This window comes from Danio rerio, chromosome 1 (assembly GCF_049306965.1).
Source record: "Danio rerio strain Tuebingen ecotype United States chromosome 1, GRCz12tu, whole genome shotgun sequence".
NCBI lineage: Eukaryota > Metazoa > Chordata > Actinopteri > Cypriniformes > Danionidae > Danio > Danio rerio.
Window position 1 is genome coordinate 19,393,120 of NC_133176.1, and position 25,495 is coordinate 19,418,614.

At 39.2% G+C, this 25,495-nt stretch overlaps 1 protein-coding gene across 50 annotated transcripts in view; it reads right to left on the reverse strand.

Moving 5' to 3' along the window:
* The window catches only part of sorbs2a (sorbin and SH3 domain containing 2a), a 140,342-nt gene that overhangs the window by 108,110 nt on the left and 6,737 nt on the right, over positions 1–25,495 (reverse strand). For 45 of the 50 annotated variants that reach the window (XM_073949944.1, XM_073949939.1, XM_073949784.1 and 42 more), the window contains exon 1: positions 1,491–1,891. The exons of 4 other annotated variants lie outside the window; for them this stretch is intronic. The gene's annotated coding sequence lies outside the window, so the exon portion shown is untranslated. Of the gene's footprint in view, positions 1–1,490; positions 1,892–25,495 lie in introns of those variants that run through there. One more of the 50 variants, XM_073949740.1, reaches the window with a different exon arrangement.

Below are 25,495 nucleotides of genomic sequence, written 5' to 3' on the forward strand. Positions count from 1 at the left end.
ATTGATAAATTGAGACCAATGCATTACTGTAAGTTGAGGTCAGTGGTGAGTCTACTTTACCTGGTGTGCTCTTTCCCCAGTTATTCACAGTATTGAAATGAATGTGCACAGATAAAGAGATAAAGAGAGAGACGGATACAAATTTATCCTGGCTTTCACTTTACCACCATTACATCATCCGATACACACAAAATCACACATTATATCCTGTTCAAAAAAGATTAAAGACCTCAATTCTCTCTGTTCTGTAACAATTTAACATTCTGTCCCTGGGCCACAGTCAACTCATCAGAATTGACTAGAAACATCACAGGACATGTAACCTGATTTTTATAGTGAGCTCCAATTTCTACAATATGTAATACTTTAAGATAATGTAACAGTGAATATTTCTGTAAATACAGTTAAATGTGATATTCACAATACTTAAAAAGATTTAAAAATTCACATTTAAATATTTAAAAATATGATACAATAAGAGTCTTTTCTAACTGAAAAAAAACAACAACTTTAATCTCAAAATTGAATAATATGATTGTGGACAACGTGCTAAAATTCCTACTTTGTAAAATAGCATAATCCTTTTAACGGGTAATAAATCCAAAGCGTTACAATTGACCATCATCCGATAAGAACATAAGAACACAGGTTGGCCATTACCTCCACCGGCCACTGGACCACACTAATGAGCTGGTAATGACAAGGCTCTTAATTGTTATGTTAATCAATTAAGCCAAAGGATCTTGGCGCAGGATTTTGGGACACAAGCGCTCTTTGTTGTTAAGGAAGGTCACGCTAGATTGAGTTACGGGTAATCAGTTTCACTCTCTGCACAAACTCAATCCACACGCCAAATGCATCGGAATTAGGACAAAACTGACACAATTCTAGCACTTCTGATTACGCTTGTTGGGTCAACTATTACAACACATCACAATCACCCAGCAAAACATATTAAAAGGAAGCTGGAGCGTAATGCAGCACCATCTCGATGCGCAGCAGTGCTACTGTAAATGCCATGCTGCAAACTGAGAAGCATCAAAGAATAAAAGGAGAGAAAGTGTCAGCATGACAGATGTAGCTACATTCTGAGGTCATCAAACATAAACAGCAGCTTTTGCTTTACAAACAGTCTTCCTGTTAAAGCTTGCTATTTAATTCTCCAATCTCTATAACTTGATTCTGTAATGTGCTTTTAAGTTATGCATCTAAAATGCTCTCCATCACTAACATCTCTCTTTGAAATCTGACTCTTAAATGTTGTCCCTTTGGAATGCTTTGACTCAGATTCCAGAGACGGAGGAATTTAGATTTCTGAGTCAATAATACTGTTTTTTCTAGTCTACTTTTGTTTCTCATTTTTGCCTTTGAAATCTGCGTCTAAAATGCTGTTTCTTGCGTGTGTTTAAAAATCAGGCTCAAACTCTGCTTATTCCATCTGCGCTACTGTGATTCAGACAGTGTGTGACCGTAAAACATGCGTTTCTTACCCTGAGCAATAAACACGCATATGGAGTCATCCACCGCAGTTACACGCTAACACACCGCATGTAAGTCCATCAAAGTCAGAGAAGAGAGAGGGATGAGGTCTGAATCCAGACTGAAAGCGCACACCTGCTTCGCTCAGTTCTTGTCCGCTCAGCCGACTCCAGATAAACGCGTGAACGCGCATGGACTATGCCAGTGCGCGGCACCTCCCTTTCCTCTTGGGTCAGTGGCTCTCGTACGGAGCTAAAGAGCTATTGAAAAAGCATTGCGGTAAAACTGTCTCTTTACACATGACGAAACGCTTCTCCGTGTCAGCTCCGGGAGGAGGAGGAGATGAAAACACGTTCGTTTTGCATACTCAATCCGACGCGACGATTGCGCGCGAGAAAGCGAGGATGAGCACGTCGAGAACGCGAAGGGCAAGTGTTTAATAGAGACTTCATCCACACATCATCCAATCGTCGCTTGTTTCTCAGGGAAGAGGAGTACTTTATAGCACAGCCTATAGAGTGTGCGCGCTCATGTGTGAGATGGAGAGCAGCGCCGCGTATTGGTCCCTCGCAGGTTTTCAGTAGCCATGGCAACCAGTCAGAATACTTCAGTAATCAGTGCGCGGGCTCAGGGGAGATGCTCAGGTCACCTCTCTGGCATTCAAGGGCAAACATACCGCACTGAAAACTTCAAAATATCTTCAAGTTTGATGAAGTAAGTACAAAGCAAAAATGAAAGGCATCTCAGAATATTGGCTGCCCTTTCTTGCCATTTGACTTGAATGTGGATTTCATATTAAGAAATAATTACAAAGAACCAGATTTCATTCGGTGACTATGGGTAACAAGAGACTGCTAAACCTAGTCATCTTTATCATTATCCATTTATTGAATTTCTGTTAAAGTAGCCAGCACTATGCATGGTGTAACTTTTTCATCCATCATTTCTTCATGTAACTCTTTTTCAACTGAATGATTAGGGTAAAATACATTAGTTTTTTCTTATGGGAATCCTATTTGCTTCTTAAGGGCAGTGCTAAATGAATCAAAAACAAACAAACAAACAAACAAACAAACAAACAAACATTAATTTTCCTTCGGCTTAGTCCTTTATTTATCAGGGGTTGCCAATGCATATGTTTTACACAGCGGATGTCCTTCCGGCCGCAACCCAGTACTGGGAAATACCCACACACCCTCACATTCACACACACCCATACACTAAGGCCAGTTTTATTTACCCAATTTAAATAGCATGACTTTGTAATGGAGCACCCGGAGAAAAACATGCAAACTCCACAAAACAAACAAACAAACAAACAAACAAATAAATAAATAAATAAAAATGTAAACAATAAAAAGGTTGGAGCATTCATATTGTACTACCTGTTCTTAATACATTGTGTTTTGCGCATATATACATCTGTTCACTTTTTGTAATACTTGAGTACATTATTTGTCTCTGGAAAAAAAAGATTTTAGAATTAAAGAATGTTCAGGATATGGATGGTTTTTCTGAAGAATTAACAGGACAAAGACTCTCAACTATCACAAAAACAAAAATCGTTAATCACCCAGGTAACGAAATGCAATTAAAAAGCTAAAGTATGTACATTTTGAATGATAAATTCTATGTTTCTCTTTTGTGGTATGTATAGAAACTGCTGTTTTGTGCTAAAAACAACACTATTATTAAATAAATAACTTAATGGATATTGAAATGGATGATTGAATAGACAATTGGATATGAGAATCCCTTGAATCCAATAGTGCAGGCGAGAGTAATTTAAAGCGACTGATATGGTTAATTGCCAGTTGCCATTTACAATCAAATTAATACTGTTAGATTTCTGTTTAATATTAGCATATTAAAGCAAAATTCTGCTAGAGGATGGAGGATGGAAAAAGACAGTCATCCAGAATGCTGCTATCAAGATATTGACCAGAACCAGAAAATCAAAGCACATCACACTTGTCCCTAGGTCTTTACATTGGCTCCCAGTAACATTTAAAATAAATTTTTAAATATTATAACTTGTCTATAAATCACTAAATGGCCTAGGACCTCAATACATTACAGATATGCTCACTGAAAGATCACTCAGATCTTTAGGATCAAATAAAATTGAAACTCTTTTTTCAAGACTTTATTCAAAGCAGGGTAAATACTTATTCAGCTATTCTGCCCCCCGCTGCTGAAATCAGCTTCCAGAAATGATCAAATGTGCTCCAACATTAGGCAGATTCAAATCAAGGCTGAAAACATCTGTTTAGCTGTGCCTTTACTGAAAGAGCACTGTGCTACGTCCGACAGTCTTTATTTTATTATTTATTTATTTATTTATTTTTTAAACACATTTTAATCTGTTTTTATTTTATTTTTATCATTATCATTTTATCAATTTTTCTTTTTATTTCCTTGTTTCTTTTATTCCGGATTATGTAAAGCACTTTGAATTACCATTGTGTATGAAATGTGCTATATAAATAAACTTGTCTTGCCTTGCCTTGGAATGAAACAACCTGCATGCAACCTAATAAAGGAAACTACTGTTCAGAATTTTATTTTAGACAGAAACCTTACATCACAAACATGATGGTATGCTTAAATATTTGCATCCAAAAGTAAATAATAAAAGTATATAAATAAAAGCATTCATTGTGAGGTTACCACATAACAGGTTGTTTATGTACACAACATCTAGCAAAACAGCACAATGTCAGAAAATTACAGGTTTTACTATCCTTGTGTGCTCAAAATTGTGGCAAAAACTGACCCACACACATACACACACACACGCACAATAATATATTATTCAGAGGCAGCATGGTGGGTTTCCCTACAGATTGACCTACATATTAAAACACCAAGTCATACGGCACAGCTGCCCAAACCTACCAATCCAAGCAAACCTATGAAAAGCATAAACCGAATAAACTTAATAAAGCATTTAATATTTTACTACACTAACTAATAACACTTGTAATCTATTTATTACCCCTTAGAACCCTGGTGCATTATGAGGACTGATAGCAGTGGTAATACATAACTCAGAGCAGCTGTAAACTGGAATTCTGATAGCTTATCTTATCATGTATGCAAGATAATGTATTTAAGTCTAATTGAATGGTTTCATCTTTGCCAGTGTAGGGTATAATGATAATAAAAAAGAATTTTACTCAATGCATCTTGTTATCTTATATGTCACTGTTGGCTTAGAGTTGTACCTGTTTAACTAAATTAACATAATTAATGCACAATGGCTCAGTGGTTAGCACTGTCGTCTCACAGCAAAAAGGTTGACTCAATGGATTGAGTCCCGGCTGGGTCAGTTGGCGTTTCTGTGTGGAGTTTGCATGCTCTCCCTGTGTTGGCATGGGTTTCCTTCGTGTGCTCTGGTTTCCCCCACAAGTCCAAAAACATGTGGTACAGGTGAATTGGGTAGGCTAAATCCACTGTGGTGACGCCAGATTAATAAAGGCACTAAGCTATAAAGAAAATTAATGTATGAATGTGTGTGTGTGTGTGTGTAAATTTTGTGTTTTCCAGTATTGGGTTGCAGCTAGTAGGGCATCTGCTGTATAAAACATATGCTGGAATAGTTGCCAATTCACTCCACTGTGGCTACCCCTGATAAATAAGTGGCCGAAGAAAATGTAATGAATGAATGCTTGCATGTTGGATTCTGAAAGGCTAATACATAATTAATTTGCATTATTTATAAGTTGTCATAAGTTGTCGTCAGAAATTATAATATAATAAAATTAGAACTGCATTATAATATAATACAAAAGCGGGAATTTTGTTATATAAATTACAACTGCACATGGAAAATCAGTTTTATTATGGCAACATGCCATTCTCATGAAAATTTAAAATGTTTTTTTTTTTTTTTCACAGAAGAGGTCTAGCCATGGTCTGGTGAAATTCTGGAAGACAGTACATGCATGATAGTGTTCCTTTTAATGACAACATCATAATCTTACATGCATTTTGGAGTAAACTGCATACGAATTTTCCCTAACCTTTACTTTAAATATAAAAATGCTTCCCAATTCTAATGTATGCAATAGACAGTAATAAGAACACAGCTCTTTCACAAATGCCCCACTGTACTGCTATGCTGGTGTAGAAGCTGAGTTTCAATTACCCCACATCAGTAACACTCTTGACCACCGCGGATCAAACATGTCCAAATATAATCTCTTCACTCACCACTGACCTTTGCAATAGAATATGATTGTGTGCATGTATGTGTGTGGGAGGTAGTGACAGTGAGTACTGAATGTGGTTAGTCTCAGCAGCCAGCCAGGTCTCTTGGTTATCTCAACTGGAAAATTCGCCGTGACATTCAGGCGATGTTTTTGAGGGTCTCGTCATAAGCACGTGCCCAAGAAAAGACTGCAAAAATATATTTGAATCAAGGCTATGTAAGGTTTATGTTAACTGTCACTATCAGAGTCCTCCAGCTAGCCATAAAGATTAGCAAAACTATGCATACAGTATTACTGAGAGCTTTGACATCTTTAAAATCCATACATACCCAAATATATATATATATATATATATATATATATATATATATATATATATATATATATATATATATATATATATATATATATATATATATATATACACTGTTAACCCTTACTGTAGATTATGCAGTAAATAACTGTAAAATAGCCAGTGTTTAGCTGTAATGAAAAGAAACAGTATTTTACTGTAAAAGGAGCAGGATTTGTATGAAATTCTGTAGTGCAAAGAATAAATTACAGTAATTTACTCTATGTACCATTACAGATATTTACTGTGATAATAAATGGTAAATTACTGTTCAACCTTTACTGCCCCATCTATTCTGATGCTTTATGTTGCTATTTTATATTTATTTTATCTCTGTGTTTTCTTTGGTTCCTTTTATGTTTTTAACATGGAGTATCAGGAGTCAACCAATGCCACAGAGCTTATTAAAAGGTAAGTGTAAAATATGGACGAGATGCATTTAAAGGCAAAAATATTCACACAGAGCAAAGAAATTGTCACAATAATTTTTATAACTTTGTTTACTTTTTCTATAATTAATCTAATCTAATTGCCTAGTTTGACTTATAGTTAAGTAATTGCACTTTCAACTGAATATTAGTATTTTATATATATATATATATATATATATATATATATATATATATCTTAAACAACACGCACATACAATTTTGCAGAGACTCAAGAATTTGTCAGGAAAACTGGCAAGTAAAAGTGCCATTAACAGTATAAAGGCTTTCCTAAATAAATGTATAAATCATGATATTTGTTGTGTTTTTTATTATTTTTACCACAGATTTGGAACGACATGAGAATCAGATTATTTATTTATATTCTATGGATGAAGTTTATATTATAGCATATTTTTATTGTTTTATTAAACAATATGTGCATAACTGTGATAAATGTAGGCAGTTTCTTTGAAAATATGCTATGTACCAGGGGTGTCAAACTCCTGGAAGGTCACAGCCTAATAGAATTTAGTTCCAGCCCTGCTTCAACACACTACCTTTAGATTTAGTTTGATCAGGTGTGTTTAATTAGTATAACTGCACTGTTACTCTGTAGATTGTGCAGTAAATAACTGTAAAAAACAATGATTTAGGCATCACCACACACTCCCACAGGCTGTCCGTCTTATTCTAAACACAAAGGTGTTAGAAAGAGTTTTCAGAAAATGCTGGCCCTTTAAGAGAGCCAGGTGTTTGATTTGTTTACTGCTGAGTGTGCTCTATTCTCTGTCTATCAATTGAGATGTTGAGTCTGATATGTTTAGGCTTTAAATAAGAATCTACAATGAGTAAGTAAATTGTGTTCAAATGTTTTTGAGGGTTTCTAAAATAAGGCTGTGTTTTAAGTTATATTGTTGTTATCTTGAAATGTGTACTTGAAAGCTACATTGTTAGCTAGTTAGCCTCTCCTCATATAACTTCTTACATTACTTTTGTTTAAGTATATGTATTTATTGGATATTGCATACTGCCATAATGTACAGATGCTAAAAGTTGTATGTATCTTTCTGGCAACTAAGCCAAAATTAAATTCCATCATCTCAGTAAGGGAACATGTGCACATTATCACAGGGAATCACAAAAACATGATACACATAGCCATCCACACACAAAAGCTCCCCTGTCCGGTCCCAGGTTGTGAGTTTGTTGCTAAGTATTTTTCAGAGCAGTGTTTCCACCTATGAATTTATATTTGAAACAATAAAAAAGTTTGTTGTCATGAGATAATTATAAAAATAAAAGATTGGATCCTTTGGTTTTTCGGTGTTGCCAACTTTATTTTTGTTTTCTAAAATTATTTTAAACTTTTTGAGATTTGAAAGAGCTTTTAATTATTTAAAACTTTAAAATTTAAAATAATTATTTTGTTTTTTGCTGTTCAGTTTTTTTTTTTTTTTTTTTTTTTTGCATGGTCAGCATTGAGGAGAGAGTAACACATTTCACTGCAGCACTTTGTGTGTGTGTGTGTGTGTGTGTGTGTGTGTGTGTGTGTGTTTATTGGATATGTGATTGTGATAAATGTTAGCAGTTGCTTTAAAAGTATGCTATATACCAGGCGTGCTTAATCCTGTTCCTGGAGATCTACGTTCCTGCAGATTTCAGTTGCTATCCATATCAAACACACCTAAACCAATTAATTAGGACCTGAACACCACGTGATAATTACAGGCAGGTGTGTTTGATATGGGTAGCAACTGAAATCTGCAGGAACGTAGATCTCCAGGGGTCAAACTCCAAGTTACTGGAGAACTGCAGGGCAGCAGAGTTTAGTTCCCACCCTTCTTCAACATTACCTGTAGATTTCTAACTAGCCTTAATTAGTTTTATCAGGTGTGTTTAATTAGAGTTACAGCTTAAAGTCCCGGTCACACTGCACTTCTCTCCCTTTAGACTTCCAGTCATACGCATGTGAATGCTGCAGACCTGGAATGCAAGCTCATGCGACAAATTTTACAGTTTGCAGCATTGGAAAGTTCAAGCTTGGGAGATCTCTGAACTGCGAAATCACATCATGTGATTGCTTGAGACTAATCACAGATCAAACCATGACCTCTCTTAACAAAAATTATGGACCAGTTGCTTGCTTTTTCAATCTCTAAATATTTTGTTTAATCCCACTCCTTTTCGCAGAGCCATGTGACAGAATTTTGCATGCTTAAACGTTAGTTTGACTGCAGCCTTTCTGTGCAGACCTGGGGCTCTCAGTAATATGTAAGATGATATTTATATCTGCTGATTTCTTAATTTTGTTATACATTTTCTGTTTTGTATTTGTTTGCTGCCAAAACAATAAAATAAATTTGTCAGAATTTACAACTTAATTTAAATAATTAATAACAGGTAAGAATACTAATTAATTTAATTAACACCTTGACATACTATTGTGTATGCAGTATAATGCTGTGAGTTGTAACACTACAGTACAGTAATTAACTGTGCACAGTTTCCAGTTAGTTACCACTACTGCTCTATTACAGTAATTAACTGGCAACACTGTTGCCAGCTACTCACTGCAATGGTTCAGTTACAGTAAACAACTGGCAACACTGTTGCCAGCTACTCACTGCAATGGTTCAGTTACAGTAAACAACTGGCAACACTGTTGCCAGCCACTCACTGTAAGGGTTCAGTTTCAGTAATTAACTGGCAACACTGTTGCCAGGTACTTACTGTAACCAAACTTTTGCAGTGAGTAGCTGGCAACAGTGTTGCCAGTGTTCTTCTGTAAAAAAGCCTGGTAAGGTCTAACAGTGTATATATATATATATATATATATATATATATATATATATATATATATATATATATATATATATATATATATATATATATGTATGTATTTTTTTTTTTTAATGGATGGATTTCTTTTGTTTTAATTATTTCTTTATTTTTTGTCATTTTAAGTTCCCTGTCCGATCTAAAACAAATGTATCTAAAATTGCAGCAACAGCATACAATTCTCTGGATGTTTTAGTAATTTCTAAAAAACAAAACAAAAATTTATTATATTATATTATATAATATTTTTTATTTTATTTTCAGTCCCCTTATTAATCCGGGGTCGCCACAGCGGAATGAATCACCAACTTATCCAGCATGTTTGACGCAGCAGATGCCCTTTCCAGCTGCAACCCATCTCTGGGAAACATCAATACACACTCATACACTATTGACAATTTAGCCTACCCAATTCACGTGAAACGCATGACTTTGGACTGTGTGGGAAACCGGAGCACCCAGAGGAAACTTACGCGAACGCGGGGAGAACATGCAAACTCCACACAGAAACGCCAACTGACCCAGCCAAGGCTTGAACCAGGGACCTTCTTGCTGTGAGGCGACAGCACTACCTACTGCGCCACAGCATCACCCTATATTATATTCTAAAAATAATATTACATTATTATACCACAATAATAAATTAAATAAAATTAAGATATAACTTTCATAATCTAGTTTTGGTCAGTCTTTGAATCGTCAGTGTTAGATAGTCTTTGATCTGGGGGCTGCAGATTGCTAACGGACTACATATCCGCCATTTATGGACTACAAGACCCAGTCATGCACCACACGGACGCACACAAACACGCACACACGGTTCCTGATCATGACTGATTGCATACACGCAGCTAGAGGATTGTCATAGACTGTTTACATGCTATAAAGAGCACAAACACACAAATTGTTGCTAAGTTTGTAAACTGTATAGTGAACATTACTTTGCGTTTTTCTTGCCTTGCCTTCCGTGTTTTTGAACCTTGCTTTGTTTTGTTTATGTTGCCTGCTGCCTGCCTGTACTGACCATCTTTTTGTTTATTGACCACAACTCTGGATTGCCCATATACATCTGTTTGCTTATGTGTTGACTGTTGCTTGCCTGACCATTCTCTGCATAATAAACCTGCATTTGGATCTGCACTACCCTTTGTCCAGCATCACTTCACTATTAAAGTCAGTAACTAAATAGTCAAATTAGCCATTGAATGAAACTGTCAATTTCGAAGCCTGGCCATGGTTGCAGAATTTGATTTGTCTTTAATGAGTTTTAATAAAGTCTTTATGTAGTTCAAAATATGAACATTTATGAATTTGCTAAAAGCTAAGAGCTACACTGCCTGTTTAAAACAAATTAACAAACTCTAATATTTTATTGGACTGCATTTGGCTTTTTTATTATGACATGCATTCACAATGGAATATTTTTTCAGTATATTTCTGCAATGTCACAACATTTATTCATTTCTAGAATTGCATTAATTGTTTCCCAATATCTTGTGTTGATAATGTGAGAGTTGCACCGCAGCACAAAATCTTCTCCAGCATATCCCACAGGTTCTCACTAGGGTGAAGGTCTGGACTCTGTTGTAGCCAATTCATGTGTAAAAATCATGACAATGAAAGTTAACAAATATAATCACAGTACCGACCCAACATGCTTATATGGTAGGCACTAGGCATGTTAGGTGCATCACCTCTCTTCTTACCCTGATGCATCCAGCCACTTCAAATGTTATCACTCGATTGAATGGCCGCTATCAGTGGTTATCAGCTGGTAGATATGGGCCAGTAGGGGCCTTCTGCACCTACTAGTAGGCCCAGAAGGCTGTTATCATCCATCCACATGGTTAATCAGCTATACTAATAGAGAAGACTCCAGATCCAGATCTGTTTTACATTACTGTGACGGTTGGGGTAGATGTTAAAAAAAAAACAATGGGAAATAAATAATATAAATAATTCTTGTTAATTTACGACCGCAGCCTTATGCAATCTATAGCTGATTAACCATGTGGATGATAACAGCCTTCTGAGCCTACTAGTAGGGTCAGAAGGCCCCTACTGGCCTTCTATCAGTTGATAACCACTGATAATGCCCATTCAATCAAGTAATAACATTTGAACTGGCTGGTGCATGCATCACCTTGGAACAGGGAACATGTGGACACAGACCACATGGCCTTCTTCCATTGCTCCAGAGTCAAAACTTTAAGCTTCCTAGCAAATTGAAGCCTTTTTTTAACAATTAGCCTAATTTATAAGTTGTTTTGGGCATAATGGTGGCGTAGTGGGTAGCACGATTGCCTCACAGTAAAAAAGGTTGCTAGTTTGACCTTCAGCTGGGTCAGTTGGCATTTCTGTGTGGAGTTTGCATGTTCTCGCATGGGTTTCCCCCACAGTCTAAAGAGATGTGGTATAGGTGAATTGGGTAAGCTAAACTGTCCAGAGGGTGTGTATGGATGTTTACCAATGATGGGTTGCAACTTGAAGGGCATCTACTGCGTAAAACATATGCTGGATACGTTGGCATTTCATTCCGCTGTGGCGATCCCAGATTAATAAAGAGAAGTTGTTTTCTTAAGGCTACACAGGTGTTTAATCCCAATCAATTGAGTTCATTTTAATATGCATGTGGAACAGCTTGTACTTTCACTATTAACTATAGCCTTAAACATTTTTTGCTTGTATTTTGGGGTGAATGACACATGAGAAAGTCTAAAATCTCTTGTTGTGGCGAATCTGTTCTGGATGCTTTAAACACTACCCTACAATTGCTAGCCTCACTGATATTGGTTACCCTAGATTTAGTGGTGTAATCGGTTCTGTCTTTGGCAAATCATGGACTAAATTAACAACGCCCTGGAGCAAATCAGTCCAAGATATTTTAATGGGTAGTTACAGTATGTTAGCCATACTAAAAAAATAGACACATTATGTTTATTCCTAGCTCTAACTGGTTATTGCTAGTCTGCAATATGTGTTCACAACTTGATTAGTCTTTTTTTGTAAATCTTAATGATTTGCTTATCAAGCTAATTCAAAGATTTAGAGATTAAAGTTTGCAATCTAGCTTTCAAAGTATAACAAACTGGTCAACTTTTTCAGCAGAATCTAATGTAGCCTTCGTGCCTTCTTATTTGCTTGTTTTTATCCAAGGTAGTTAATCATTTAGATTGTGGGACAGTAGCTTGAATACACACAGTGCAGCATGTCACAGCCCACTATTTGCCACATGACGTCATGCAGTCTCTAATTATCTCACATATGAGCACCAAAAAATACCATGATGGAACGTGGCATGCATGCTTTCTGTTCACACATAGACACTTTGTTGTGTCTATATGTGATAAAACACAGGAAAAAATAACAGCCTTATCTCCTGCTACTGTTCACTTTGCATTCCGTGCACTTGATTGTGGGGCTTTATCTATGTCTGCTTAGCTTTAGCCACGTAGCTTTCCAGACAAAAACATTCCAGCATGAGGTCATTTTTCTAAGAGTAATGAATAGTTTCAAGAGCTCTTTAATTGGCTCACCTTTGATCTTGAAATCGTGTAATCGTTACTAAATGTGCACTAGCAGTCATTTTGTATGTTGTGCTAACCAACATAACAATCTTATACTTTAGACCAGGGGTTCTTAATCTCAGTGCTGGAGATCTAGACTGTGTCTAAAACCGCCTACTACTCAGTAGGTACTGCATTTGAATTTAAACACACTATTCGACCTTTATAAAAGTATGTTCTATTAAGTATGAATGTGAAAAGTATGAATGGAATTCGGACGTACTACATCCACCATTTTGTCATGGTCACGCGACCTACCTGCATCAGTTGTGTCGTTTCACTTCACGTAACTTGCCAGAGAGGTCATATTTCATCCTTGATTGGTCTCATGCAATCATGTGATGCGATTTTACAGGTTAGAGTTCACCAAGCTTGAACTTTCCAATGCAGCGAACTGTGAAAACTGGTTGTTGCTAGATGGGATATGATTCCGGTCGGATGTTAATGTGTATTCATTAAATTTACCTTTTTTTTAAAAATTTTTTTATTAACATGTACCCCAACTCTAAACCCAATCGTCATAGTAACATAAAAACAGTTGTACCGAGTATTATTTATGCTATCTATTAAATTACCCAATAAATTTAATTTTTCACTGCCAACCCCTGTCCCCAACCCTAAACCCAACCATCACAGTACTGTAAAAATATTAATTATTGTCATACAGTATCATTAAAAATGCTTCTATATTGATGTGCTAATCGCTCTTCTGGCCGGCCGCTTATCAAATCTAGACTTTAACGCAAAAACTTGCCGCACAACCTTTCGTTTCCGGTTTGACGCATTCGCATATGTATGAATGAAAGTCTGTGGGGAAAAAAAGGGCAGTGTGACTGCAGTTTTACTAGGCTTTCTAGAAACATGCTTGCATGTGTGTTAAAGTTGTTGAGTTGAAAACCTGTAGGACACCAGACCTTCAGGAGCGAGATTGAGAACGCCTGCTAGACTGACATCAAGAGGTTTCACACAAAAACGTACACACACACACAAACTGTATAAAGAGTATGTTTTATCGCTTTACCCCAACAGTATCCTCAAACCGCCAACCATCACAAAACCAACATTTAATAATTTTTACACTTCCAAAATACTTAATTTTGTGTGATTTATGAGCTATTTTAATTTTGATCAGTTTTAGGGTCAACATTCTGTACTTGTGGGGACATTTGGAAGGTATACAAACCTTTCTTAAGTGTATATGATTTTGTAATGCCTTATTTAATAATGTCTTATTTCCAAAATCATTTAAAATTCTGTTTTACTTGTAGATGTTTCGACAGGCTGAAATCAAAGATGGGAGTTGGGTTAAAATTTTTTTGCATATTCACACTGTTCATTATCATGACTCTTCATCCTTATTCTCTGCGGTTCTTTCTGTCCACCCCTTTGTCTATCATGCTGAACTTTATTGGCTCTGCATTCAAGTAGAATTAAACTGTGCAGTATTGATCTTGTACTAGCTGTGTTGGAGTGGATTATTGCTCTCTCTCCCTCTCTCCTCCCACCTTTGTTCTGTCAGAATAAAAATTAGGTTTAGTACAAAATGTCAAGGCAAATGTCTGAATAAAAATGTGTAGAGTGAAAATTAGTTTCTGTGTGGAGTTTGCATGTTATAACTTATGTAAGAAACAAGCATTTGTATTGTTTAAAACTACCAAAAAAAAAAAACACTGTTAAACTTTATCATCAAAAGTTTTCAGAGCAGAGATTAGGCCCCCACATGATGCAATTCAAAAGGCATAAATAAACAAATAAATAAATAAATAAATAACACTGTGAAACTTTTAATTAACAGATTTATTAATTTAGCATTATTATTCTTTTATTTAATTAAAAACCTGCTTCTGTCTTACAAGTATCTTATGCAATGTCATCTGACAGCTCAAAGGTCAAGCACATTCAGCTTACTCTTGTCAGACAGAAGTGTCTCTGCATTCCCTCAGTCATTTCACAATATTATATGTTCCTTGTTAAATATCTAAAATATTAGCAATTTTACATGAAGAAATGAGACTTGCATTTTGTCACAAAATGAAAAGCAATGATTCAACTTCTATATAGCGATCGATCAGTTTTATAAAATGATGAAATCAATTTAAACTGGTTGATTAACCTAAATGTACTGTAAGATTGATGTTCTGGATTATGCCTTTTATTTAGCTTCTGTCCCAATGTTTTTAAAGTGTGTTGCTGCCATCAAAATCAACATTTGTTTATGATTTATTTGGTCAGTGAAACTTAATCTTTTTTTTTGTACTTTTATCAATTAAGTAGAAAGAATTAACAAAATCACATATTTATGATTTTATTGCATTTTACAAAAACGTTTCAACTTGTTTTATTTTTTCCACTTAAACAGGGCAGGACACATCAAGCAACTCTTCCTCTTTTGTAAAACAGCCAATAGCACACAACTCAGCCAGAGCCTTTGAGTTTGGTAAAACCAAATTTGACAGCCACAGTCTTTTAGTAATACCAGCATGATCTCACGAGGAAATGTATTTTACGCTTTAACAGTTAGGTGGCTAATTCGTACGAATTTGTACGAGTTCAATCATTCGAAAATGTATGATTTCAAAAAGAAGGCATTGCACCCAACCCCACCCCTAACCGCCATTAGGTGATGAGGAAAAAAAAAAAAAAAAAAAAAAAATCACACTAAATTTTATGAATTAGATCGTATGAATTAATATCAATTAGCCATAAATCAAAAAGTTACAAACTGCCGCAAGATTGTGTTGGTAATACTACATAAGTATCTCCTACTATCTGCCATACTTCTTTAAATTATTTTGTAGGGAATTCAATAGGCCTACTATGTATTGTATATTTGACAGATTGTAGATTTTAAATGTATATTTCTTCTAATTCTTCTAAATATGAATTGTGACCCTGGACCACAAAACCATTCCTACTGTATGTTGCACAGGAGTATGTTGTTAATAGTCAAATTACATTATATTATGTTAAAATATTTATGCTACTAGATCAAATATAATTTTCCATGAAGAGCAGTCCTTTATTTAGCACTGCTAAATACACTTTTAACAATTTATTTAGACAACTTTACATGTGATTTTCTCAATATTTAGATTGTTATAATTGATTTATAAATCTCAATTTTCCAAAAACAAAAAAGGATTATTTTGAGGTTCAGGATTTTAATATTGTTATTGTTTTGGGCACAGTAGCTTATAGACCAGGGGTGTCCAAACTCTGTTCTGGAGGGCCGGTGTCCTGCTGAGTTTATCTCCAACTTGCTTCAACACACCTTCCAGGAAGTTTCTAGTATATCTAAGAGCTTGATTAGCTGCTTCAGGGGTGTTTGATTAGGGTTGGAGCTAAACTCTCCAGGACACCGGCCCCCAGGACTGAGTTTGGACACCCCTGTTATAGACATACATTTTTTTTTCATAATAAATTGGCCGAAAACTTACTTTTTGATTTCAATGGGACATTTTAGATGCATTCTCTGTATCTGGATGGCACTTTAGTATGTAGTAAAAAGCTTCTAAAATTTGGTGTGCTTGTCCACTTTCAACAACTTCCAAAGGTATTTGAAATCAAGTATACTTGGATTTTGCAGTTTAAATGCTCATGTAATCAAATATGTTGCAAAATGAAACGGCTTACTGAACAAAGATATGGTCAAATTTCATTAAATAGTTTTCCTACTGAAAAACACAAAGATGACAAAATCAAAAGTTGTCACCCACATTCTTCTCAATTTCTTACCAGCTTAACTGTATGTAAATTGTGAAACCATAAAGCACATTAAGGTGAGAATAGGACCTAAGAGACTATTCCAGAGATTAATTCTATTCTGGATTAAGTAACCTTTGCATGTACAGTATAGTCGATTTTGAAAGCATTCAATCTGAATATGAAACTGTAAATTTAGAGTCTGATAATTCTAGGAAATTGATATGATCTCAGTGCCATCAGCACCAAGAGTAGATCTCTGATCAAGTATAAATAAAGAATGAAAAAGACCTTTGCTCTGAGTAAATCAGAGGGGAAGTAGAGAAGAGCAGAAGCGAGAAGACTGGAACAGAGGTGAGATTCTGTCATGTTTAACATCTCCATCACTTTCACAGCTAAGAGAGGAGTGTGTTTGGGGGAAGGGGGATGATTTCCACGTTCACACATGAATGCACTCGTGCACAAACACATTTAACCATTTAATGAGGGCATGTTGTAGAGTTCTATTGTTTTAGTCTAAACTAAGTTAAAATCATTGAAGACTACCTCAAGTCAGAATGGTGAATCATTCAGAACGCAACTGAAAAATATATTTATGTAAATTATTTAGCAAACAGGATGTAGAAAGGCAATTAGGATTTAAAGGGCACCTATTTTACCCCTTTTCCAAGATTTATCTTCTCGTAACTGTCTCCAGAATGTGTCCATACAATTTTAGCTCAAAACACCCATCAGATTATTTTCTATAGTTTTCAGAATATTGGAAATTTCTGCTCTGAACACAATGTTGTTTTTGTTGCCTGTGCCTTTAATGCTAGTTCTCCTCGCTCATCATTCTCACATGCCTGTCAGAGTGTGCCTTCATCTCCACCTCAGCTGTGTCAGATAAACAGCACAGTGACAGACATGAAGCAGATCTCACAGAATGTTTGTCAGAATTACTACAGTAAAATTTTTACCAATAATTATTAATTGATGTATGTTATAGAGTTGATGCAAGCCTTTCTGCGATGATGAGTCACACACCATGTCTTTACAAAATTCATGCACATGTGCACACACAAACACACACAGCATGCACGTTTAACTTTGCTCTGGTTTTGCATGGCAAATGTGACAGGATACACGTTAATATCCACTGCTGTAAAAATATATCAAATATGTTAATGTACAAAAATAAATCTGAATTTAACATCCACAAATCGGGATTGAAGTGTCTTCTTTTATAATTGTACTGACAGCGGCTGTGGAAAAGATGGTAAAATCAATGTAACATGCTCTGTTTAAAAAAAAAACTCATAAAATTAATTCTTGATCACATTGATCATAATTTATGATGACCGAGAGATGAACAGATCTTTAATCCTGGTAAATTTGCACGCATTGATGTGATTACACTCGTTACTACGGAGATATGTTAATACGCAGCTGTCAATCAAATCGGTGGCCGGGGAAACCACACTCCTACCTGGGAGGGATTTGGATCCTATTTTTAACATCAGGAAATTTAAAGGCACTTATTGTCTTTATATAACTCCAACGTGACTGTGGACACACTATACCTAAACACAGTTCTGTCCAAACAGCTTCAAAAGATGAGTTTATTCAATGTCGTCAAGCAAGCAATGGTCAAATCAGGTACAAACGGGTATATTTGGGCAAATCCAGAGTCGTAAACAATGTACAGGCAATAGGTCGTAAGGCTGGCGGCTAAACAGGATAACTAGGGTAAACAAGGCTAGGATCGAGACACGGAGAAACAAGACAAGGAGGAAACGCGTTGTAATGTCACTATGGGCGAACAAGACTCGGTAAACTGGATGGGTTCATGAGAGGCTAATAAGTGGTTTGATATCAGTCGATGACAAGGTTCAGGTGGTGAATGTAATCAAGTTAGATGAATGAGCACGGGTGTCAGGGAGAAGTGCATGTATGAAAATGTAGTCCAGGAAAAGGCGGAAGTGTAGTTCATAGTTATAGTGGAAACCAGCGATCTCCGGAGAGCGATCGCTGGTTCTCGTAACAGTGTGCTTTTAAGAAATAATGTTTTCATCACTTAATGGGAATATTGGCGCAATTTTACTGTAACATTTGAAGAAAAGAAGAGGTCGGATGGATGGATGGACAAGCAGACACTTGATGTTTTACAAGTCTAAAGTTAATATAACTTTTTTTTAAGTTAGTTTGATTCAACCTAAAACTTATAAAAGACAAATAGAAACAGTGATCAACAGTAAATGCTTATCAATTGTTTAATCTTTCAATTTTTTTAACAAATAATCTTACAGGTACATTAATAGAACATTTACTTAAAAACTGTTCCCCTCCAAACACCCATATACTTCTGCATTCACACACATACACTACAACTAATTTAGCTTATTCAATTTAACTATAACGGCAGTCTTTGGACTTTTGGGAAACCCACGCCAACACAGGGAGAACATGCAAACTTCACACAGAAATGCCAACTGACCCAGCCAGGGCTTAAACCAGCAACTCTCTTGCTGTGAAGCGATCCTACCACCCACTGCGCCACCGCTTGCTTTTACTTTTTTCTTTTCATCAAAGCATGTACACACCTCATGTCAGTGTTGAATGTAAAAAAATAAATAAATAAAAACTCAATGGAATTTGGAAGGAATGTTCTGCTCTGCCAGGGTGTGGTTCACACACTCACACTTACCATACTTCACTCACAAAGCATCAAAGCCACCTCTGCAGAATAATAGAGCATAATAATAGAGCCTGCTCTCAGTGGCACTTAGCAATCAGCATCTCTCCCACACTTATGACGGCTAGCACCTACACACTCAGACAGAACAAGACAGACGCACACTCACCCACTCTGTCTGGTCAAATGCACACCGTTTAGACCTGCAGGTCATTCCAGTGAGCTGTACTTAGATTCATTTCAGGAAAAATTTTTTGCCTGTTCATTGCCCTTCTCTCATTAGCAGTACAGATGCCGTGGATGGCACATTGGCATAAGGGGGTAAAGCTGACAATTAGATTGCTGTAACACAATATGGATGTAAATCTGCGCACCCACACACTTGCACATGCACAAAACAGAGAGCTGTATTTCTGTTACAGTATCATCAATGTGAAAGTTTGTCATTTGTCTAGAACGTCTTTTTTTGAATCATAATTGGAGATAGATGGAGAACCAGAGATGGAGATGTGATTTTGCCAAGTTTTGAAATTTCTGAATTAATTTGCAATTTAAGTTATATTTAATGACATCACATCCATCTATCAAAAGCCTGGTTTATACTTCTGCATCAAGCCATCGATGTGACTTAAAAGCGCATAGCTGTGCATTCATACTTGTGCACGCTGTTTCTGTTGCTCTGCAATAACACTTCTGAAATGCTAGCTGGCAGTACGTGTTTATGTTCCTCTGTGTCTAATTTCTTTGCTGGTGTTTTGTTTTTTACTGAATGCCTCCATAATGTACAAGTGGTTCAAACTCGCTCATTTTGAGGCAGGAACCGACGGATTTACAACAACTTTAATCATGAGGTAAACACAAAACTTTCTATCAGAAGCTCTGTGTAAACAGTTGACACTTGTAAACAGTTACTCCAATGGACTCACGTGGCTCTTGGTCCTGCCCACTTGTTAGCGCTTTAAAGGTGATGTGGAGAGGTAAGCATGATCGAATACCCAATAAAAGGGGGAGAGCATGCTCAGAGCCCGGCGGCTAATCAGCAGGCCAATCCGAAATAAGAGAGACACCCGTCTTAAGGAGAACGGGAGGAACAGTCGGGAGAGAGAGCTGAACGACGGCCACATAGTGGGAGCTGTCATTTGCAGTTGTGACTGAAAATAAAATATCTGTTACTTACCTCAACGCCGACCCTGTCTTCTTCTTCCCACACAAAGAACCTTTGTTACAGTGGTGCCGAAATCCGGGGAAGAAGAAGAGACCTCGCCGCTAAGATGACCACTCCGTCAACCAGTCCATTTGCAGAAGTGATCCAGGCGCTCGCGGTCCTCCACCGTGAACAGCACCAGGAGATCCTGGACATACGAGCTGAGCAGGAGGAGCGCTTTAAGGTCCTGGTGGAGGCCCAGCGCGAGGACCGCGAGCTCGTCCGGAGCATGCTGAAGCAGGGGATCCAGCCCGGATCAACATCAGCCACCCACCCCTCCATCACAATACACAAAATGGGGCCACAAGATGACCCGGAAGTCTTCTTAGACTTGTTTGAGAAGATGGCAGGAGCGTGTGGGTGGCCCCGGGCAGATTGGCCGGTGAGAGTCATCCCGCTGCTGTCGGGCGAAGCCCAGACCGCCGCACAGCAGCTACCGGCCAAGGATCTCCTGAATTATGCGCACCTGAAACGAGCCATACTTCAGCGGGCCGGCCGCAATCCGGAGGAACAACGCCAGCGCTTCCGGTCGCTGAAGCTGTAGGAAAGCGGTCGGCCCTTCATATACGCCCAGCAGCTCCGTGACGCCTGCCGCAGATGGCTGGTGCAGGATGACCGGACCATCGATCAGATCGTCGACGCTGTGGTACTGGAACAGTTCATCGCCCGCCTTCCCTCCCGAACATCGGAGTGGGTCCAGTGCCACCGACCAGACGATCTGGAAACGGCCATCCAGCTGGCGGAGGATCACCTGGTAGCGAGGTCCAGGGTTGGCGAAGTAACCTCTCTCTCTCTCTCTCTCCCTGTCCCTCCTCTTTCTCTCTCTCCTCCTATCCCCAGGCCCAGATCGAGGGGACCGCCCATACCGACTTCCGGCCCAATCAGTTGGTCCTGCTGCCCTCGGGGGTATAACGGGAAGGTCTGGGCCGGCATGTTGGCATTGCGGGGGGGCGTATCATGCACCAGAGAACTGCTCCGTGATGGAGGTGGGTACATTGGTCCGCCTGCCCGATGTGCCAGCAGTCGCCCCCGGTCGCGACGGGCTATACCGGATACCTGTGAGTATTAAAGGGGGTACATATCAAGCTTTGGTGGATTCGGGGTGTAATCAGACCTCCATCCACCAAAGCTTGCTTCAAGACCCGGCTTTGGATATGAGCCGTACGGTAAGGGTAAGGTGTGTACACGGGGATGTAATTCACTACCCGCTAACGGCAATAGACATTCAATTTCGGGGGAAAAAGCATAGAGTCGAGGTAGCGGTTAACCCGCACCTCAAACACCCGCTAATTCTGGGAACTAATTGGCCTGGATTCAATAGATTATTGGGAGTTTTATGTGCGGGTGTTTCTTGGAAGAAGAAATCGCCGGATAGGGGACGTGTCGCTCAGCTGGGGGAATCCCAAGCAGTGACGTCACGCGCTGACTCAGGGGAAGGGCTGGGAATTTCCCCTGGAGCAGTCGCGTGATTATACACTAAAACATGCACTCGAAAGAGTGCAAGTTATTGATGGGAAAATCCTCCAGCCTGATCGACCCCTCTCCTATCCGTATTTTGCGGTGATTAATGATAGGGTGTATCGAGTGACCCAAGACACTCAGACAAAAGAAAATACAACCCAGTTATTAGTACCAAAGAGCCGCCGGGAAATGCTTTTTCAGGCGGCTCATTCTAATCCTATGGCCGGACATTTAGGTCAGGCGGCCACACTAAATCGCCTCATGACCCGATTCTTTTGGCCGGGCATTCACGGTGACGTCAGCAGATGGTGCGCTGCGTGCAGTGAATGTCAGCTGGTAAATCCGCCGGCCACCCCAAAAGCGCCGTTGCGCCCTTTACCAATTATGGAGATCCCCTCAGAGAAAATTGGTATGGATCTCATCGGGCCATTAGAGCGATCCGCACGCGGGCATCGGTTTGCATTAGTTCTGGTGGATTATGCAACCCGATACCCGGAAGCAGTCGCGCTCCGTAATATCTCAGCAAAGAGCGTTGCGGAGGCGCTGTTTCGCATCATCTCCCGTGTGGGAATCCCCAAGGAGATTCTCACTGATCAAGGCACCGCGTTCATGTCACGCACGATGCGCGAGCTTTATGGATTATTGGGCATTAAATCTATTCGCACCAGCGTCTATCACCCACAAACAGACGGGCTGGTGGAAAGATTTAATCGCACGCTTAAATCAATGATCCGTAAATTCGTTCACGAGGACGCGAAAAATTGGTATAAGTTGTTGGAGCCCTTATTATTCGCTGTGCGGGAGGTTCCCCAAGCCTCCACGGGGTTTTCCCCCTTCGAGCTTCTCTACGGCAGACAGCCCAGAGGGGTTTTGGATGTTGTTAGAGAGGCTTGGGAGGACGAGCCTTCTAAAAGTAAAAATGAAATTCAATATATCCTGGACCTTAGAGCAAAACTCCACACACTGGGGCGGCTCTCTTGCTTAAGGCTCAGGATGACCAACGCAGGCGATATGATAAGGGCACTAAACTCTGTAAATTTTTACAGGGAGATAAAGTACTTGTACTGCTACCCACTTCCAGCTCTAAATTACTCGCCAAGTGGCAAGGGCCGTTTGTGGTCACACGACGAGTCAGTGATCTCGATTACGAGGTGGTTCGTTCGGACAGGGCTGACTCGCGTCAGATTTATCACATTAATCTGCTTAAGCAGTGGAGGGAGCCGGAGGACGTGGCGCTGGCTACGCTTGTTACTAACGAGGATGACCTGGGGCCGGAGAGCTCCGGCCGAGAACGGCCGAGCGCTCTGGTCACCGGGGGCGATCCTCTCTCAGCGAGCCAGCTCCTCGACATCCGGCACCTCCAACGTGAATACTCTGACGTGTTTTCGCCCCTGCCTGGTCGTACTAACCTGATTCAGCACCATATCGAGACCGAACCGGGCATGGTCGTTAGGACCCGGCCGTATCTCTTACCTGAACACAAGAAAAAAGTGATTCAGGAAGAATTGAATAATATGTTGAAAATGGGAGTAGTAGAAGAATCCCACAGCGACTGGGCCAGCCCGATTGTCTTGGTACCTAAGACGGACGGCTCGGTCCGGTTCTGTGTGGATTATCTGTGTCGAAATTCGACGCTTATCCAATGCCGCGTATTGACGAGTTGCTCGACCGGTTAGGTGCTGCTCGATATTACTCGACATTGGATTTAACGAAGGGCTATTGGCAGATCCCCTTATCTCCAATATCCCGCGAAAAAACAGCCTTCACTACGCCGTTTGGATTGCACCAATTTGTGACGCTTCCGTTCGGGCTGTTCGAGGCGCCGGCGACGTTCCAGCGCCTGATGGACAAGATACTCGGCCCTCACGCAGCATATGCCACTGCTTATTTAGACGACATCATCATTTACAGTAATGATTGGCAGCGGCATATGCAACATCTGAGGGCGGTATTGTCGGCGCTGAGACGGGCCGGGCTCACGGCCAACCCACGGAAGTGCGCAATTGGGCGAGTGGAGGTAAGGTATCTGGGCTTCCACTTAGGTCACGGGCAGGTGCAGCCCCAAATTGATAAGACTGCAGCCATTGCAACCTGTCCGAGACCCAAGACCAAAAAGGAGGTGAGACAGTTTTTGGGGCTGGCAGGATATTATAGGCGGTTTGTTCCTAATTATTCGGCCCTTGTCAGCCCATTGACTGATCTCACTAAAAAGGAGGGACCGGATACCGTCCAATGGTCGGAGCAGTGCCAACAGGTCTTCTCAAAGGTAAAATCTATACTTTGTGGGGGGCCGCTATTGCACGCTCCTGATTTTGCTCTCCCCTTTATTTTACAGACGGACGCGTCCGATCGGGGTCTGGGGGCGGTTCTCTCCCAGGAGGTGGCAGGAGCGGAACGGCCGGTGCTGTACATTAGCCGCAAGCTAAGTAAAAGTGAGGCTAAGTACAGCACCATAGAGAAGGAATGTGGCGGGCGGTGGGGGTATGTGGAGAGGTAAGCATGATCGAATACCCAATAAAAGGGGGAGAGCATGCTCAGAGCCCGGCGGCTAATCAGCAGGCCAATCCGAAATAATAAGCAACACCTGTTTATTCTAGTGATTGGACCGGAGAGACACCCGTCTTAAGGAGAATGGGAGGAACAGTCGGGAGAGAGAGCTGAACGACGGCCACATAGTGGGAGCTGTCATTTGCAGTTGTGACTGAAAATAAAATATCTGTTACTTACCTCAACGCCGACCCTGTCTTCTTCTTCCCACACAAAGAACCTTTGTTACAGGTGACCAATCACAGAGCTTGCACTACACATGTAGTTACATTTTTCGAGAGGTGCATATCACCGACATGGCAAAAGCTATGCGTTCAGGCGCAGGCTGTGCTGTAGCATATTCGTGGACTTGACACAGAAGTATAAATCAGCCTTAACACAGGGATGCTGGACAGAGTTGATTACCTTATTACCCCAGACATGCTCAATAATGTTTATGTCGGTAACACTTTACAATAAGGTTCATTAGTTAATGCATTTACTAATATGAACTAATCATGAACAACACATGTACAGCATTTATTAATCATAATTGAACATTTACTAATGCATTATTAACATCCAAGTTCGTGCTTGTTAACATTAGTTAATGTACCATGAGTTAACATGAACTAACAATGAACTACTGTATTTTCATTAACTAACGTTAAAACATAAGCAAATACAGTAGTAAATGTATTGTTCATTGTTTGCTCATGTTAGTAAATGCATTAATTAACATTAACTAATGAACCTTATTGTAAAGTGTGGCCTTTATGTCTGGTGACTGGGCTGGCTAATCCTAGAGCACCTTGACCTTTTTTGCTTTCAGGAACTTTGATGTGGAGGCTGAAGTATGAGGAGTGCTATCCTACTGAAAATTTTGCCCTCTCCTGTGGTTTTATAATGTAATAGGCAGCACAAATGTCTTGATACCTCAGGTGTTGATGTTGCCATCCACTTTGCAGGGCTCACCCAGGCCCCATACTGAATGTAACCCCAATCCAACATTTTTCTTACCAAACTTGACTGATTTCTGTGAGAATCT